General features: G+C 33.6%; 1 pseudogene; it reads left to right on the top strand.

The window, feature by feature from the left end:
* LOC149153028 (iron-sulfur cluster assembly SufBD family protein ABCI8, chloroplastic pseudogene) overlaps window positions 1-13290 on the top strand; it is a 33637-nt pseudogene extending 20347 nt beyond the window's left edge.
* The last annotated feature ends 7821 nt before the right edge of the window (window positions 13291-21111 follow it).

The raw sequence follows: 21111 nt of genomic DNA, 5'->3' as shown, positions 1-21111 counted from the left end.
GAAAGGAAGCTACTAGATTACTTTTGCAGAAATAAAATAATGGAAGAAAATTGAAGACTAGAAGCAGAAGAAAAGAAAGTTGGAGACTAGAAAATATAAGAAAGCAGTAATTACTTCTACTTGGAAATCTCCTTGAAAATGGTGCAAAAAAGTGATGAGCCTAGGTATTGCAACAAGAATGCTGCAACTCCCAGGGCTACCAGCTTTACTAATCAACTCAGGGTTTGTACAAACTTGGAGGTGACAGTGTTATATGCACAAGTAGAAATGAAGGTACTGCTTATTGTCACTACTCATCTGGAAAGAGACCCCAGGGGTTCCAAGCTAGATTTCTATAGGGTCAGAAGAAGCTTAACTCTTTGATGGAAGAAGAGAAAATCTATCCTAAGGGAGAGCTACTTCTACTGCAGTATTGAAGAAAACAACATGAAATGCTAAACCATACCATAACCTAACTAACCATCCAAACAGTTATGCTAAGCAGAATTGCTAAATTAACACTAATCTAATGCTGCTATCTAAGTTGCAGAGGTAAAGAGCATCAAAACCAGACTAAGGTGTAAGCAAAGGAAACTAAGCTAAATCGGTTTTCAAGCAGAAGAGCAATTGGAGGTCAAAATCAATGAAAGGAGGATGTAAGGATGTAGTAGCGCATAGGGACTGTTGGATTGATCAACGAGTAGAAGATGGATAGTGGATATCTTATCGCAGGGTCATAAGTGAATAAATGGATGAACAAGGATAATGAAGTGATGAATGGCGGAGATCGTATCGCGAGATCTTAAGCGAATAAATGGACGAACGAGGTTAATAGGAGATGAATGGTCAAGATCTAATCATGGAGATTAATTCAAGAGATGGACGGATGAGGCTAATAGGAGAGATGAATGGCTGAGATCTTATCGTGCGAATGAGTCAAGAGATGGAAGGCGAAGATAATATCGTGGGAAAAAGAAACATGCGGAAATGATGCAGCGGGTTTCTAAGGTGGTAAGTAGTTTCTCGCACACCCTCAAGGTTGTAAGTTGTATTTGAAAATTTCAAACGATTAGCCTAACTGCACAACATGTAGCATGAGAAAACCACTTTTCTCGGGTGCTCTCAAGCAGATAATGGTTATGCACTAATCCATGAGAGATTGGACGATAGTCGTTGGATCAGGTGGGGCTGATCAATGGTGGAGATCAACCAAGCTAGTTAGCGATTAGGTGAAGCGATAGCCATTGGATCAAGTGAGGCAGATCGACGGTGGGGGTTTTAAAGCACATGAAGTGTTGAGGTGACACGATAGCCATCGGATTAGGCGAAGCAGATCGATGATGGAGACTTAAAGTGCATAAACTAATTGGAAGACTTCATGCAAGGCAGCATTTAAAGAAAATAATGAGTACTACAATGATTGTGAAGGCTTGTTGGGGATCAAACGGCAAGGAAGTGATGCGTGAAGAATGTGCTAAAGGTAGTTTTTAAATGAAAATGACAAAAAAACACAGTGAGGGTGAACGAGTAACTGCATAAAACGAAAAACTCCATAGCTCATGCGAGAATGAGAAACATGTGGTTTTGGGGGTTGCTGAAGGGTCTCTTCCTCAAGTCATTGTCCCAGAGGGAGGAGATGAGGCCGAGACACCTGCGCACAACCTTATGGTGATATTTTTCTCGTAACTAACCTGTGAACTGAAAGAAGGCATAAATGGAAGTAAACTATAGCAAATCCAGCTACTAAAGTAAATGAATAGGAAAACCATGAATAATCTAAGCTATATTGTTGTAATGAAAGTGCAACTACTTAAGAAAATAAACAGTTAAAACCATAAGGCTACTTAAGAAAATGAACAGAAAACCATGAAACTACTTAAGCAAATAAACAGAACATAGATCTATGCTAGCATACATGTACAGTAAAGAGGAGCTTGGGTTGGCCCCTAACCCAAGAGATTCAGCCCTCGGAGTTAACTTAGAGCTGTTTTAAATAGAAATCATTCTTATTATAAAAAACCATGGATTACAGAACAAACTGTCACAAGTCTTGCAACTCAGAAATAATGTAGAGTTTTTACCATAGAAATCTAAATCCTACTGAGGTCCTAAGCCTCTCTATTTATACATTTGAAGTCTCTAATGACTTCCTTCCCATTAGGGAGCCTTGGCCTCTAACTCAAGAAAAACTAGTTTTTGTCCTTTTCACTTGCTCGACTGTCTTCTAGTCTTCAAGTGATGGTTGTTTGCACTTTGAGCTGGTGGAGGAATATTCGAATGGAGGGGTAGTAAATGAGGAGGATTTACCTCCTATAATTACTTTCCTTTGTCCCATTCTAGTTTTACCAAGGTCTTTGCCATAGTTCATTGCTTTTATCCTCTATACCTACATTTTTCCTTGCTTTTATCCTTTATTCCTGCATTACATGTACATTAGACCACAAAGCCAAATATCCAACTCTAACTCATTTCATAAACAAAATATAATCAAAAGTATGCAATAAGTTGTGAGAATAGTTGGTTTAACTGAGCTAGGAGGTGAATTAAGGCCAATTAAGGCCCATATAATTACTCAATAATGAGGCTCATTAGTATTGGCCCATGGTATTGTAACAAAACCAATTTACAGGTTAATATCCATGGTAAAGTGAGGGTGAATATCCATGGTTAACAATATTTTCATATTGTTATGAAATATTTTGATTGTGAAATAATTTATGTTTTTTGGGCATGTGGTATTGATAATCCATAGTATTGAGCCATGGTATTGTAATAAAGACTATTTTTTACAAGTTAATAATGTTATGAAACCAGCTCAAGAAAAGATAGAAAAGACAGATCAACGCCTTAGAATTCAGCCTCTTCGAGGGGGCAACCTCCTTTACATTACATAAATGAAAAATTCTTGGATGATACAAATGCCACAAAAATAACAATAGAGGGATTCTATGGGGCACAGAAATAACAATATGGGGGTAATAGGGGCACAACAATATAAATAAGGGGTATAACTACAATAGTAATGGGGTAATCACTAGTATTATAGGGACCCAACATGCCCCTCTCCTTCAAAAAAGTGTTGTCCTCAACGCTTGAGTAGTTCTGGATACTTCTGCATAAAATTCTCATCCTCCCATGTGGAATCTTCAGCGGATAAGTTCTTCCACTTGATAAGATACTCTGAAATTGATCGATTTCGTAGCTGTCGAGTTCTTGTTTCTGTGACTGCTTCCGGTTCCAATATAATTTTTCCTTCCTCGTCAAGTTCTGGCAATATTGTTTGAATTGGGAGCTTGTCACCTATAACCTTCTTTAAACATGAAACATGGAAAACTGGGTGCAATCGAGAAGCTGCAGGAAGCTCCAATTTGTATGCCATAGTACCAATCTTTTGCAACACCTTGTACGGACCATAATACTTTGGTGATAATTTATTATCCTTCTTAGCTTGCTTTAGGGACATTTGCTTATATGGTTGTAGCCGTAGGAATACCCAATCACCTACATCAAAACTTCTTTCACTGCGATGTTGATCTGCCTGTTGTTTCATTCTATTTTGTGCCAACACGAGGTTATCCTTTAAGAGTTGGAGGACTTGTTGTTGATGTTCGATGTGATGTTCCACTGCCTGAACCTTAGAATTTTCTCTTAAATATGATGTGATGGATGGTGGTTGATACCCATAAAGTGCCATAAATGGGGTCATTTTTGTTGCTGTATGGAAGGAAGTGTTATACCACCATTCAGCCAGAGGCAACCATTTGACCCATTGTGTCTGTTTATCAGATACAAAGCAACGAAGATATCCTTCCAAACATTTGTTTACTATCTCAGTTTGCCCATCAGATTGAGGATGATAAGATGAGCTATGAGCTAACTGAGTACCAAGACAAGAAAATAATTCTGTCCAAAAATTTCCAGTGAAAATGGGATCTCTGTCACTTACAATAATCTTTGGGTTTCCATGTAGCTTTTGAACTGTTTCCATAAATGCAGTAGAAACTGTACTGGCTTTAAATGGATGTGATAATGCACAAAAGTGTGCATACTTGGTAAGTCTGTCAACTACCACCATGATGACACTCTTTCCCTCAGACTTGGGTAAACCTGTGATAAAATCCATTGAAACCTCCTCCCAACGTTGGCTTGGAATGGATAAAGGTTGTAATAGACCCGGTGTCTTAATTGTTTCAACTTTATTTTGTTGGCAAACCAAACATTCCGCCACAAACTTTTGAATATCTGATTTAAGGCCATCCCAAAAAAATTCCTTCTTAACCCTGTGGTAAGTTTTTAAAAATCCTGAGTGCCCTCCTAAGGGAGAAGTGTGCAATTCCATAAGAATCTTTTGTTTTAGCTGGGAATTCTTACAGAGGTATAAGCGATCTTTGTACCATAACGAATCATTTTGCCAGCTAAATGTATCAGAAGTACTGGAATCTTGTTGTAGCTTTCGAATAAGTGCCCACACTTCTTCGTCATTCTTCCATTCCTCCCTTGCTTCGTTTATCCAATCTGGTTGGATAATAGAAATGGCACACAACAATGCTTCCACATCCTCATCCTTTCTTGAGAGTGCATCTGCCACCACATTTTGCTTCCCTTTTTTGTAGATGATTTCAAAGTCATAACCCAACATCTTTGTGACCCACTTTTGTTGCTCTTCAGAGGATAATCTTTGTTCTAAAAAGTATTTAAGGCTATCATGATCCGTTTTTACCTTGAAGTGTCTTCCCATTAGGTAGGGTCGCCATTTCTTAAGTGCATGGAGTATTGCCAACATTTCCTTCTCATAAATAGCTTTGCTTAAAAACTTTCCCTTGATTGGACGACTTTCAAAAGCAATGGGTCTTTCATCTTGCATTAGAACAGCACCAATTCCATTTCCTGAAGCATCACATTCCACAATAAAGGTTTTTGTGAAGTCCGGTGTAGCTAAGACCGGTGCTTGGCACATTGCCTCTTTAAGATGTTCAAAGGCCTTTGTTGCTTCCGGAGTCCATGAAAATGAATCTTTCTTCAATAATGTTGTTAGAGGTGCTGCTATTCTCCCATAATTCTTAACAAACTTGCGATAATACCCTGTCAACCCAAGAAATCCTCGCAGATGCTTTATGGATGTGGGGATTTTCCATTCCTTAATGGCTTTAATTTTGCTAGGGTCTACCTTAACTCCTTCATGAGATACAATATGACCCAAATATTCCACCTCCTGGACTCCAAAGAAACATTTGGATCTTTTTGCATATAATTGTTTCTCCTCCAATAGTTGTAGCACCCTGTCAACATGATCCTTCCAAGACTTGCTGTAGATTAGTATATCATCAAAAAATACTAACACAAATTTTCTAAGGAATGGTTTGAAAATTGAATTCATCAAACCTTGAAATGTTGAAGGTGCATTGGTAAGGCCAAAAGGCATGACCAAAAATTCATAATGACCCTCATGAGTTCTAAATGCCGTTTTTGGAATGTCTTCAATCTTCATTCTGATTTGATGATATCCCGAACGAAGATCCAACTTGGTGAAGTAAATTGATCCATGCAATTCATCCAGTAATTCATCAATAACAGGAATGGGGAACTTATCTTTAATAGTGAGCTTGTTGAGCTCCCTATAATCTGGACACATGCGCCATGATCCATCCTTCTTGTGCACCAATACTACTGGAGCTGAGAAAGAACTTTGACTCGGTTGAATTATACCAGCCTCTAGCATTTCTGCAACCATACGTTCAATTTCACTTTTTTGGACATAGGGATATCTGTACGGCCTGATGTTTGGAGGAACACTTCCTGGAATCAGATGAATAGCATGATCATGATCACGCATAGGTGGGAGACCTTTGGGAGTCTCAAATACCTTGGAATGATTGTCCAAGACTTTTTGGAGATCTGGAGAAATAGATGATTCCAATGTGGAAACATCTAGCGAACATAATTGTGCAATTACACCTCTTTGCTCCTTTTTTAGAAGCTTTGTCATACCATTAGAGCTGATTATCTTTCCTGGTTTCCCTGCAATACCCCTTAATTCAACTTCCTTTCCTTCCAAAGAAAATTTGATGAAAAGTTCTTGAAAATTAAAAGCTATTGTACCCAAGGATTGTAGCCATTGGACTCCTAGTACAACATCACACCTCCCATTGGAATGGAAAGCATTGGGCTAGTCAATACATATTCTCCCATGGATAGCTTGATATTATGGCACTTTCCAGAGCAATTTATTGTTCCTCCATTTGCAATCATCACTTGACACTCTGGTGCTGGATATAGGAAGCAATTCAATTCTTTTGCTACCCTACAATGAATAAAATTGTGGGTGCTTCCTGAATCAATCAACACTATTACCTTTTTCTTCTTGATTTGTCCTTCTATCTTGATGGTTTGAGGAGTGGTAATTCCCGCCAATGCATTACAAGATATGGTCGGATTTATTTGTTCTTCATCTAGGCTTTGTTCCTGGAGTATATCTTCTTCTTTTGACCTTTCTTGCTCCTTTTCTTCTTCCTCTTCACAATCTATGTAGAATAATTTCTTCTCAGCACACTTATGACCTTTAGTGTATTTGCTATCACAACTGTAACAAAGCCCTTTTGCTCTTTTTTCTTCCAATTGTTGTGGTGTCAACCTTATAGGTTGTGGAAGACTAGGGGCAACAACACTTCCGTCTTTATAGTTGTGAGTGGTATGCTTCCTGGTTGCCATAATTTTGCTTTCCATTTTTCTTGCTAACCTGAATGCCTTCTCTAATGAATCAGGTTCCCAAAGGCGAACATCATGTTGGATATTATCCTTTAAAGACCCTATGAACACATCAATCCTATGCTCCTCTGGAATATCTTTTACCCTTATGTTCAATTTTTGGAACTCCTCAATGTGCTCCATTATTGAACCCTTTTGTTTGAGACTTATCAATTGGCTAAAAAAAGTGTTGCTTTTTGTATCTTCATAATGTGCTATCAATTCTTCCGTAAAAATTGCCCAAGTGATAAATTGTTTACGAGAGCAAAGCCATTGATACCATACAAACTGATTTGGTTCCAAATATACAGTTGCCATACGTACCTTTTGTGTGTTTTGCACATTATTGAGATCGAAGAATTGCTCCATCTGTAATATCCATGTGGCGGGATCCTTGCCATCAAACTTCCTCATATCGATTTTTGGAATATGGTGATTCTTCGATCCAACATTAGCATCTATGGAATCATGATTAACATTTCTTTTGTTCTCATCATGAGTTTCCTTTACTACCTTTTCACCATTAGTGACCCTTTCTTGTAGCAACTTCTTCAATTCTTCCATATCTGTCTTCAAATCTATCTTCAAATCTGCCATCTCTCTCTTCAAATCTGTCTTCGAATCATCCATCTTAGCTTCCATGCCCTTTATCTTAGATTCCACGCCACTTATCTTAGCTTCTGTTAGCTTTTGTGAGCGTGACATTTGTTGCACTTGTTCTTGTAATTTTGATATATCATGTAGCATTTCTTCTTCTTCTTCATGAGTCATGCTAGAGCTTTCAGGTTCCTTACTAGGTGTTTGCATTTTCTTTCCTCGGGGCATCAGTTACCGATAATAATGCTTTACTATGCCCTTTGAATTCCGTTAAACCAAGCTTACACAAAAATTTAAAAAAAAAACTACACACCTTTTTTCACTTTATAGAAGCCTGATATTGAATCTGATGTATCTCTGTAATTTCGGATCATCCAGTTCTGAAATTTCGACCTGCAGTAGCCTTCTACGTCCTCTTTCCAATGCCACAAGTCTGAGCCAAATTGGATTCTCCAAGGAAGAGTTATGTGAAATCTCCCACAGTGACTTGCTTTTAGACTGGTTCCGTAGAGTGAACTTGTACGACGTGCCACGAGTCACTGTTTCAACCTTTGAATCTGAAACACACATACAAGAAACTACAGCCCATCCTCTTTCTGTACCTTTTTACGAAATTTCAATCCGATCCTCAGAGAGAGAGTTATGACGATTTTCCCCAGGTCACCTGTTTTGAATGTAATTCAGGAGTCTGCAAAAAGGCCAACTTCCTCAGATCATATCTCCGAAAATATCACGCGAAAAGCTCTGAAATTAAGACCCAAGGTTCAGCGCCAATTCTTCTCAAATGGGTTTTTTTTTTTTTACTTCTGAAACGTCACAGAAAAAAAGTTATAGCGAAAATGCCACGATGACCTGTTTGGAGCAGCGAAACCCTAGAATCCAAAGCTCTGATACCAAATGTTATGAAACCAGCTCAAGAAAAGATAGAAAAGATAGATCAACGCCTTAGAATTCAGCCTCTTCGAGGGGGAAACCTCCTTTACATTACATAAATGAACAATTCTTGGATGATACAAATGACAAAACCTCCTTTCTATATATAGGAGTCTAAGGAGTCACAATATAATCCAGCCGACCTAACAATAATAATATAAAGCCACAAAAATAACAATAGAGGGATTCTATGGGGCACAGAAATAACAATATGGGGGTAATAGGGGCACAACAATATAAATAAGGGGTATAACTACAATAGTAATGGGGTAATCACTAGTATTATAGGGACCCAACAAATAATATCTACCCTAATGTGTGGGGGAATATTCATGGTTAAGGATATTTTCATATTGTTATAAAATATTTTGGTTGTGAGATAAGTTATGGTTTTTGGAATTGTTGTATTGATAAGCCATGGTATTGGCCCATGGTATTGTAACAAAGCCTATTCACAAGTTAATAAAAAAATCAAAATATAACAAATTGAATTTTATTATTATTATTATTAATTTAACTTTTTATTATTAGTTGAGGCCATATTTAAATGTTTACACTCATCCCAATATCATTTTTAACTTCTTCTTCTTCTTAATTTAGCGTCTTACGTAAAAAAAAAAATTAAAAAAAAAAAAATAATAATAATAATAATAAAATAAAATTCTTATTAAAAATAAATCATTTAACCCAACTGCAATATATATATATATATATATATATATATATATATATATATATATATATAATATTTCTTTTATTTTTTCCATTACAAATATTTATTTTCGTTTTCATTTCCAGTTTAGCACTGGGTTCAAATAAAATATTCACAAATTACAACATCACATTGTAGCATTGCATTTTTCTCTACCTTGTTGATATTTGGGTGGAAATGCCAGAAGAAGGAAAACCATCAACATGATCTATGGAGTTCATGGGATTCAAACCCCAGATGGAGTTTGCATGGGAAACACCTTAAGAGAGCATCAATTATTATATGGAGGAAGGGAAAGGTCATTGGGTGTGGAGATCTTGATCATTTGTACATGGGTATGAATTTGGACTTTGGAGAGTTCTTCCTTTTTAATAAAGATGATATTTTTTCTTATGGGTAAACAATTTGAAGGGTTTATATGATCAAAGCATAAATTTCATCTAGAGTTTAGGGTCTAATGGTTATGATAATGTGGATCATGATTACGGCCAACAATTCATCAAAAGACAATGCATAAGTAAGCATTTTGCATGTCCTTATTGTACAAAGGGTTTAATGATTATGATAATGCAGATCTTGATTATGGCCAACACATCAAAAGACAATGCACAAGTAAGCATTTTGCATGTCCTTATTATACAAATCAGTTCGCTCCTCCCTAACTTTTCTAGGGTCAAAATGCATGAAATTTTATTTTTTCTTTTCACCTTTTTTTTAGTGGTTGATTGTTTGTGTAATGGACTCTACCATGCCCAAATTCAAAGGGCTCGAGTGATGCAAGAAAATTTTCTGGTAGGATGCAAATAGTAGACCTTCCTCAAACTTTGTTACATGAAATTAAAATTTATTGTAATCATGAACATAAAGTCTTTTTTTTTGTCATCCTTAGATTCTGATCTCAATTCTTACATTTTTAAACCATGTCGTTATTGTACAGATCAATTTGCTCCTCCCTAACTTTTCTAGGGTTAGAATGCATGAAATTTTATTTTAATTTTTTCCCTTTTTTCAGTGGTTGATTGTTTATGTAGTGGACTCTACCATGCCTAAATTCAAAGGGCTCAAGTGATGCAAGAAAACTTTCTGGTAGGATGCAAATACTAGACCTTCCTCAAACTTTGTTACATGAAATTAAATTTTCTTGTAATCATGAACATAAAATCTTTTATGTTTCATCCTTAGATTGTGATCTCAATGCCTACATTTTTAAACCATGTTACTATATTTTAAGTAGAATATACTTAGATACATTAAACCTTACAACTCTCCAAAGCTTTGGTTAATTTCAGCTAAAAAGAAGGAACGTGAATGCCTTTTGCAATTTAGACTCAATGATTACGGAAAATGATTAAAAATGGAAGAACCCAAATGGTCTGATAAATTTTACCCACCCATCAATTTCCAAGACCTTTGTTATCATTTTGAACCTAAATAGAGAGAGTAGAAGAAGAAGAGGAGCTTGGATGAGGTGGACCCTAACCTGGTTGATACTTTTCAAAAGTTGGGCAAGCCCTTGATGAGAAGAAGTGATTGGACAACATTGTTGTAGATGTTGTTTTTGACAGTTTTTTCATTGCTACCATGCATAGGTAGACTCTATAGGCAGTTGAGGTTATATTTTGTTCGTTATAAGAGGTAATTCGGGAGTATCTTGATCTAGTTAGGAAGTAGCTTGGCAAGGTTGTTCCTCCTGCTGATAACTATTATGTTGCATTTTATTTTTTATTTTTTTAGTGATAACTCCTTCTATTAAATCCCTAAGAACACTTTGTCACCCATGGAAATATCCACTTATTTTAGGATCAATGAGATGGAGACCAAGAAATTTGAGAGGACTCTTATTGTTGTAGATGAGAGGAGTTATGTGACATATATTGAAGGATGCAGTGCACCATTTTATGACACCAATCATATCCATACCACAGTAGTGGATCTCTATTGCACCGAGGGAGCAACGATAAAGTATTCCACTGTAAATAATTGGTATGTCGTGGACAAGGAATGCAGACGTGGGATTTATAATTTTATTATGAAAAGAGGTTTGTGTGATGGAGACAAATCAAGGATTTCATGGACCTAAGTAGAGACTGGTCTGACAATCACCTAGAAATACTCGAGCATTATTTTGAAAGGCGGTGATGCAATTGGATAGTTCTATTCTATTGCTTGAAAGATAACTATCAATAGGGGGGGACAAAGATGATCCATACAGGGGAATTGCAAGAGTGGGATTGTTTCTAAAATTATATCTATAGGCAAGTCAAGGAACTACTACAGAGGATTAGTGCAGGTGCAACCAAATTCTCATAATGCAAGGAATTTTTCATAGTGTGATTCAATTCTCATCAGTGACCAGGCAGCTGCAAATACTTATCATTACATTCAAGTACAATTTGAGTTGCATTCTAAAGTCTCTAATTTCATTTATTAATAGTCCTTCTTGTGTCCTTGTCTCTCTTAATTTCATTGTGGTAGGATTGGAATGGGTTAAAAAATCAAGCATATCATTGAGTAAAATAGACACCCACATGTCACTACATGTCATTGTGCATACTCTTTGTTTTTTATACAATTAGAAGTGAGCAATATGATGTGTGCACAACTAAAAATCCTAGCAGGCATGATGAATCCAGTCTTAGCATGGAAATCGAAACCAAGAATCATAAAATATTAATAAATTTGTGACACAGAGTAAAAAACATAATAAAATATTCTATGCTAACATTGCCTATTTAGTACAAGACACTACTAATATTTCATGATTTTCAAAGATGGTGGATGTCATGAAGATGCCCTTAAGCAAAGTTACTGACTTGAAGATAAGATGGTCCGTGCAACTATTTACTCTAAATAGGCTAAATTTAGGTAATTAAAAAAAGTTTTAAAATCAATAGAAACACCACCCCTCTTTATTTTAAATAGGCTAAATTTAGGTAATTAAAAAAAGTTTGAAAATCAGTAGAAACACCACCCCTATTTATTTTAAATAGGCTAAATTTAGGTAATTAAAACAAGTTTGAAAATCACTAGAAACACCACCCCCACATCATTTTATTTCCAGTTGTACAAGATAATATTGAATAAAATTATGAGCAGTTCCATTCAAAATTGACCATACATAAAATAACAAACAAGGTTGATGCTTTTAAAATCTATATCCATCATTAAATATAAGATATGAAAAGGATGGCTCATAATTTTAAAGGCTATATCCATCACCAACTATAAGATAAGAGTTATTGAGATGAGAAAAATTTTGCCTTCATATAACATGTAAACATCATATTACTTATAAATCATGCATATTGTATCTTATTGTGCATATGTTAATTGTCTAACTTCAATTTGGGTAATTGTTTACATTTAAATTTTCAAATATGTAGAAGTTACATTACACTAGCTTAAATCTGCACACAAATAAGATATCATAAATATGGCAAGGGAATGAGTAAGATTTTTTACACTTGTTTAAAATTTCCCCTTGGTTGGTGAAGAACCAATTCAATGCTATTTTTGGTGGAGTATTAAGTAATTAACCAAAGATTAAAAAAAAAAAATGAATAAATAAATAAATAAAAAATGTTAGTCTCTTAAATGACTGAAACGAATATTTAGAATGTTATATAGAAGTTACATTTCACGTAGTTATATTTACCCTGATGTAACTATAATATTCCAACTCCATTTTTAATATAGAAGTTACATTTCATGTAGCTATAGAAGTTACATTTCATGTAGCCATAGAAGATACATTTCATGTAGCTATAGAAGCTACATTTACGTCTTTTAGATAGAAGTTACATTTTACATAGCTATATCTAACCTGACATAACTATAATATTCCAACTCCATTTTTTTCACACTTTTCAACATTTTAAAGATTTGTCTATTTTAGTGTGGTTATGAAATTAAATAGTTGATATTGTTTAAGACATCTCCTATTTGCAACATTTTGAATTCTTAAGTGGAATCTTGGGTAGGTTTTTGTTACAACCATATGTCATGTTTTAAGTAGATGGTGTTTTATAATTCACCCAAGGGACTTTAGGAGAAACCTTGAAATGCATGCTTGTTTCCATTATACATATAATATTTGCAACCTTTTCCACGTGAAGAACCCAATAGCCCATGTTGAACATGAAGCAAGTACCTCAAAATTTGGGGAATATCAGTTATTCTATTTCCATAGGGGGGTGGATCTAGAGAAGGCAACGACAACTATTATAAGTGGCTTTTGTCGAGTTGTATTTAATGAAATCCCACTAGAATTTGCTACTAAAGTAAATCAATTGATGAATTTTAAGCTTGAAGGTAGTGTTGAATAGGTGTTGCAAGGTATCTCTATAATACTATCTATCTACATGATTCTAATGCCATGATATGGTGTCTCAATAACACTATTGTCCAGTGATGGGTGCTAGATGTAGATACCTTTCTCATGTCCTATAAGTAAATCATATCATTATATTTGTATGAAATCTCAGAATGTGTTCAAAGTTTGACTTAGATAAGGAAATATGTATCTACTCTTGAATTTATCTATGTTGTAATAAGATCAATAATAAAGTTTTCATTGCAAATAATTGGGATCTACCAAGTAAGTTTAGTTTACTACATGAAATTCTTGATTTATTAGATCCCAACTAGTTAGGCTTGAATTTATTTTTGTTGTAATGAGATTAAGAATAAATTTGTCATTTTAATCACTGAAATCTACCATGTAATATTTATCAATACATAAAAAAAAAATATTTGTTAGACCCTAACTTATTAGGATTATGAAAAGTCCTCTTTCATGACAATATTTATGAATGCTCTATTCTTGCTAAAAGAATTACATATTACAGAAAGGTGGAAAATAAATGAGATGCAATTGAATGGTTTTTATTTTAAAATGTGTGGAGGGAGTATAAAATCATTTTCAATTGCATTCAAATATTTTGGAGCACCCACTAAAGTGCTTCATTTTCCTCCTAGTTAATTCCATTTCTACTATCCCAATGCTTCTAGAAGTCCTTCTCCAAAGTGATCCCTTAACTATCGTGGAGGGAAATTGATTACTTGATTGAAACGCAGAGATTACAATTTGATTAGGAGCAAGGGATGAGAAAGTTTCATATTCTTCAATATATTCCGTAAGTTAAAATCATATTGAATGATTTCCTTTCTGTTTAATTGATACGACAATCGCTCGAGCATTTGTTAGGATTTTGAGACCTTTTTCAATGATTTTTTTATTTTTTGAAAGTTATGTTCGCAATTAAAAAACTTAAAGAAAAGGTGAAAATTATGCAATGGAAGGATTTTCTGTTTTATTGCCTAAGAATGTCTTGCTAATGTGAAGGGATTGGTATTTTCTTGACTCAATATTAGTCACATTTGACTTCTTAGCATTTCTTTTATTTTAATTTTTGTTGTGTTTATATTGCTATCCTTGAAGTTGGTGATCTAATATGTGTGTAATAGGAACTATTAACTACTAAGCACTCTCAAAGGTGATATTGATGGATGACTAACTTTAAATGTCCTTACTTGACACTTTAGTTTTACATGATCATGCAAAGAAATTATTAATCAATATTAAAGGGAAGATGATTAACATGTAGTTTTTCTTGGCTTGTCATATAATTACTGCATTTTGGCCCCCAATAATATATTCGAGGCTACTTTATGGTTGTTACTTGTGGAGTTTCCCTTTGGCTCATAAAAACATCAAGGATAAATGTCCATTGCATTGGCATTGGACATCACCAAAGAGGAATTCACCAAAAGTAGTAGAGGACATGGGAGCAATTGGTACAATGAGAGGATAACCACTTGAGAAATAACTTGGCACCATAATTTTTTGTGTGTTTAGATTCACTCGAAATTAACTAGCCACAAAAAGTACTTTTTTTTTAATATTTTCATGTATACAAACATACTAAAAACCCAATTTCATACTAATTATTCAAACTAATAATTATCTGATAGTCATAATTTACAATTCAATAGTATAATATGATTAATATTATAGGACACAACTATAGGGTCTGACTGTGAGGGGCATTGTGACAATATATGTACACTTCTCATTATATTAGACAATCATCTCTTAGAGTGTGATATCCATCCAACGAAATTTACTCCCATAGGCCATTGTGGGATTGAAATTTTTTCTTTCAGTGGACAAGTGGTGATATATTTTCTTAGGCCTTAATGTTCTGCTTCCCTAAGGTTTTGACACTACTCACAGCTAGCACCTTCATTCAACCAAGTGAGGTACTCATCTTGGAAAGGTGAATCATTTTGTCTCCACAATACAATATGATGTTGAATCAATCTCATGGTCCTAAAAACATAGGTCATAATAGCGAGGAACTTTTACTATGGGCAAAAGAATATCCAAATTTAAGAAACATGACTTGTTTACAACAAGCAGTAAGGATTTTTTTACATTGATATTTTTTTTTCCATTTGTTTTCACAAGTTATCTATTGCCTGATGTAACTTAGTTAGTATGATTGTGCCTAAGGTTTTTTTGAAGGTTGAATACTAAGTTCCTAAGGTGTTATTTTCTATGATGGCATTTTATTTGCTTTGTTTATACAAGTCATCTAGCTACATAGTGGCCACTATCGAATGTTGAAGTATATGTCGTATAAATCTTTTACAGTCTAATTTATTTTATATTAAAGTATTCATCATCTTTCATGTCTTATACTCTACATTGTATATTCTTTTATTTTAAGGAGAGGAACTCAATATTGATGGTAAAAAGTAGCAATTGAAGAAAGAGGAAAACAATAAAACTAGAGCGACAAATGTAAAATGAGAGAGAGAAGAAAATATATCTAGTGATACCCTTAGAGACAATATCTTGAATAAGACACACTCATAGAGATTGATGCTCAAGCCTTCAGAGTTGGTGAATTCACTTGCAATGCTTTGGCAACACAGTGATAATGTTTTGAAATGATGAAATAATATTTCATGTGTAAATTGTAGTTGAACCGATATTAAGTTGGAAACTCATATTGTAATACTTGATATTTTATATAATAAAATTTATATGGTTGACATTATTTTTGTTTGTACTTGATATTACTTAGTCTTGTAATTAATATATGTAACTTTGCGTTATCATATTAGATAAACATGCACATTGTATGGCATTTTTTTTAAATTTAGTCACAAAATCATACTAATTAATTTATGTTGATTAATAATAAAGACATAAAATCAATCTAAAACTACTAAATTAGTAGTTTATATTAATCAATGATGAGCACGAATAAAATGAATATATGACTAAATTAGTCGTTTATAATGATTATGAATGAAATTATATGAAATGAATAGAAGCTACTAAATCAGTTGTTTATATAATGAATATGAAAATACTAAAAAAAGATTAATGACTACTGCAAATGATAATTTTTTTATTAAAATGATAACTAAATTTTGCATATATGACTATTCGTAGTTAATTTACAGTATCTTATAACACGACTAAAATTTAGTCATATTTCTTTCGTCATTAATTGGTTTCAAATGATGACTAAAATTTCAATATATATTGACTATTAGTAGCTAATTTACAATATCTTATAACATGACCAATATTTTGGTCGTATTTCTTTGGTCATTAATTGATTTTCTCGAGGATTCATATAGTAATATATTTTGTTGTATATTTGGTCATTAATTCTAACAATTAATGACTAAACCAATGAAAAAATTAAGACCAAATTTATGACTAAATATACTACTAGATGGTAAAATTGAGAAAACAAATTAATGACTAATCTAAAAATTACTAAAAGTTGGTCATGTTATAAGATACTATAAATTAGATACTATTGGTCACCGACTGAAAAATGGTCGTTTATATGCAAATTTTAGTTGTTTTTTTAATAACTACTTAGTCATTTTTTACTAGTGTTAGCACTCTTTCCCATAATTTTCTGGTTGATCATAGTTAATATAATTTACAAAAATAATACAACATTTATCATCCATGTCTATCCTTTCACTTGACCCATAGTTTTACCAAATCCTTTGTAGTAAAATAAAATATTTACAGCTTTTACCAAGGGGTGTTACAGATTTGATCCTTCTATACACTTGGTAGATCTGGAAAGGAGATGGATATTATAGAGCCTATCATGAGGGAGAATTATAGTGTCTCTAAACGAGCGTAAAAAGTAGAAATGTTGGCTCAATTATTAATAAAAAGTTCAAAGTAATAAAAATAATTAAATTGAATTTGTTATATGGTAATTTTGTTTTTATTAATAAAATTACTAATATTTTTTTAGATAAAAGAAAATAATACATGTCACATTATATATATATATATATATATATATATATATATATATATATATGAGATGTACCTATAAATTAAGATCTGTTTTACCATATAAATTAAAATTATTATTCCATAATCATATTTAAATTTAATTAAGCACATAAAAAATCAATTCAATATAGCAAGATTTTTAACTATGAATATTCACCCCCACTTTACTATGGATACTATTAACTTGTAAATAGACTTTGTTACAATATCACAGGCCAATACCATGACTTATTAATACCACATGCCCAAAAAACATAACTTATTTCACAATCAAATTATTTTATTTAAATTCAATTTTATAACTTTTTTTAATTAAATCTAAAAAGGTTAAAATCACATTTGAGATATCTCTAAACCCTCTATCCTCCTACTAAAAATATTTTGTGCATTTCATGAGATTAAACCATTTTTTTAATAAAATTAAAAATGAGAATAAGGTTTTAATAAAATTAAAAATAAGAATATTTGTATATATAGAGATGTGAAATTTATAACAACCTAGATCCATCTTAACCTCGGATCTGTCAAGCGTCAAGTGGGATCAAATATCTTTAGGTGAAAACTTCGTTTTTAGTGCAAAATTTGAGGAAATTTTTGCACCTCAAGAGATTTGATCCATCTTGGCATTTGATAGATCCGAGGTTAAGATGGATCTAGGTTGGTTTCAGTTGGTCATGCAAAATTTGTTGAACATCTAATTATTATGCTTATTGTAAATATGTATAAGATTAATCTAGTCATTTTAATTTTAAATTTACTCAGTTACCTCAATTTGTTGAGATGAAAAATACTCTTAATAGCTTGAAAAATGAAAAATTATTAAAGAAAAATATTCAATGCAAGTGATAATGTGATGTAGGAGCATTAGAGCTTCCAAGTCATCAAGCGTTTTGGAGATAAAACTCCAAATCAGATTCTAACATGAAAACATAATTTTATTTCCTTATTGTAAATAATTTTAATTTATAAAAGAACTATGGATAGAGATAAGATAGAGTAGATAATAATTTTAAAAAGAAAAATGTATAGAGATAAGATTGAGTAGACAAGACAATTAAGAAAAATTTCCTCTTGAGGCATGAGAGATTTAGGAAATAAATTATGGTAGGCTTTCATAAAAATTTACTTTTTTCCAAATCAAATGTTATTTATCATGTTAAGCCTACGATCATGGAAACAAATGGTCAAAATCAGTGTAGAATCGAGCCATATAGAGTGAATTGAAGTGTGAAGAGAGGCCCAAGACATGTACATCCATCTTTGTATGATCAAAACATTAATTGTGTAATGGTATTTTATTGATGAAGTTTAGATTGTATTGAATCTAGAAATCATTGTGTATGTGATTCAACCTATAAAGGATCAAATGGATAAATTTGTAAATGTGATATTGAAATTATTGTGTTTAAGTATTGTAATGCTACATGAAATGGTGTTGAGTAATAAATCTAGATCCATTAAAAAGATCAATAGGGTAACTAGGATGTGGTTGAAGGAAATAAAACTCTGTAGAGACATGGATTAATATGGCTCTTCATTGAGACATGCCATGAATTCAATATGCCATTGAGTTTCTAAGATGTGTGTTTCCTAGCTTAAATTCAACAATGGGTGTGATGAAGTAGTGACCAAAGAAATGAATGGGAATCAACATTTATGGACATATGAAACATTGAATGTAGAGTAAGTGATTGATTACATGGTGAAAGAGGAGCCTCAGCGTTGGATTATTGACCAAGGTGGGGTCCATATGTTCAATCTAGAGTGGATAGAAATGGTGGAATTGAGCTTCAGTAATAAGAATTGGTGGTAGAAAAAAAATCCAGCAAACAATTGTGACAAGCATGGTCAAAGTTGTGAGATTCAAGGACACAAATGAGGTTGATATTTTTGAGCCAGAGGAACAATGAAATTAACTAGGGATCATATATTATGGTTATGGATTTGGAACCTTTCGTGAACCCAAGTCGGAATGACTCAAGGCATGTATAGGCCCAGTTATAAAATTTACTATAGGTAATGCACTCTTTCTCGTGTTAGCATATGGTATAGGATGAATCCATCCTAGTATTTTTAACGATCCCTAGGAAGGATTAGATCAGACTCATCACGGTGAAAAGTCCTTCATCATTTTAGTTTTATGAGTCTGACAGAGGGGTAACTTGACGTTTTTCTCATGCTTAGAGAATTTGAGAAAGAGGCGGAAAATAAAACTCTTGATGTCGCTTTTCATAGATATTCTCTTAATTCCTAAAAGGTAGAAAACAATACTCAAGAGAACCTCTTAGCCATGTTCGACAAAGGTATTCATTTTTTGTAGCTCATCTATCTAAATTTGGAAAAGGGTTAAACTTATACTAAGTATATGTCTTTTGATTTACTTTTACAAGTTTTAAAAGATAAGTGCTCGAAAATATTTTCATATTTTGAGGGTCTAAAAAGAGCTAAAACATGACTCCACATGGAGGAACGAGTGGTATAAAAGGATAAAAACTGGTTCCGGTCATGGTAGAACTACTGAAAACATGTAAAGGTTAAGAGGCTGGCTAATAATACCACTCATCACAAATTTTCCCCACAAAAGGATAAAGCAACCAAGTGAAAGCATATGATCGACCCAAGAGATGGTGAATATGGAATGAAAAAATGAAGGCTCACCTAGCAAAAACAGGCTGATAAAAATGACAATCACGAGAGGTAAAGTGGGAATGGTTTCATTTTTACGCAAACTTGAAACATGGGAAACTATTCTTGAAGATACTTGAAGATGGTTTCATTTTTTCACAAGCTTGAAACACGAGAAAAAACTATACTTGGATTTAGTTTCATTTTTACACAAGCTTGAAATGGTGAAAAACTATGCTTGAGATTAGTTTCATTTTACACAAGCTTGAAATAGAGAAAAACTATGCTTGAGATTGGTTTCATTTTTACACAAGCTTGAAACAAAGAAAAACTATGCTTAAGATAAGTTTGCATGCCTCCGGCATAATGACTCAATTCGAGGTAAATGCACCCCAACGTTCATTTCATTCACCTAAGTAGACTACTGGTTACTAACAGGTGGATTGAATGAAGGTTCATTTACATGATCAAGTGAAAGACACGACTAGGAATTTATGAGATCTAATCAAAGACTCGAATTGTAAGGGGATTTGTTTCATTTTTTAATGAGATTGACACATGAAAAGAACCATGCTCTTGAAACCTTGTTTCATTTTTTAATGAGCTTTACGCAAAAAAATAGTTATTCTCATGACTATGTTTCATTTTTTAAGGAGCTTGACACAAGACATGGAACTCTAGTCTGAGAACCTTAATTCATTGTTTAAGGAGCTTGACACAAGTAAAGGAACTCTACTCCAAGAACCTTGATCATGGCCCATAAGAGGCCATGGCTTCCAAGAGGTTCTCATCAGATTGTTGAAGAACGCTCTGGAAGGGATACCTATCAAGGGATCTAATGGAAAGATTAGGATCCAACGTCACGAGTACATGATGCATTATATCACTTACTAGATCATGTGTAGATGCGGGCATGAAACAAACAACCACATAATTAACTTGTGGCAAGGATGATACCACTTGCATACAAGGACCATTTAGGGAAGATGGATGATTGGGGGTCAAATTAGGACATACAAACAAAATCTAATTAATGGTCACAATTCTTCCTTCATGCGGGAAACATATCATGCAAAAGAGAGAAGAGACAAGATATTCCATGACATAAACATAGTCATGACCAAGGAGTAAATTAAAATCAAAATGGCCTTGGACAACCATCACATTGATATAGATG

Source organism: Pinus tabuliformis, chromosome 9, assembly GCF_031772625.1.
Source record: "Pinus tabuliformis cultivar Carrire ecotype Pingquan chromosome 9, CPIR1, whole genome shotgun sequence".
NCBI classification, from domain to species: Eukaryota; Viridiplantae; Streptophyta; class Pinopsida; order Pinales; family Pinaceae; genus Pinus; species Pinus tabuliformis.
Note: the sequence above shows the minus strand (reverse complement) of the source record. Positions and strands in the feature narration are given on the sequence as shown.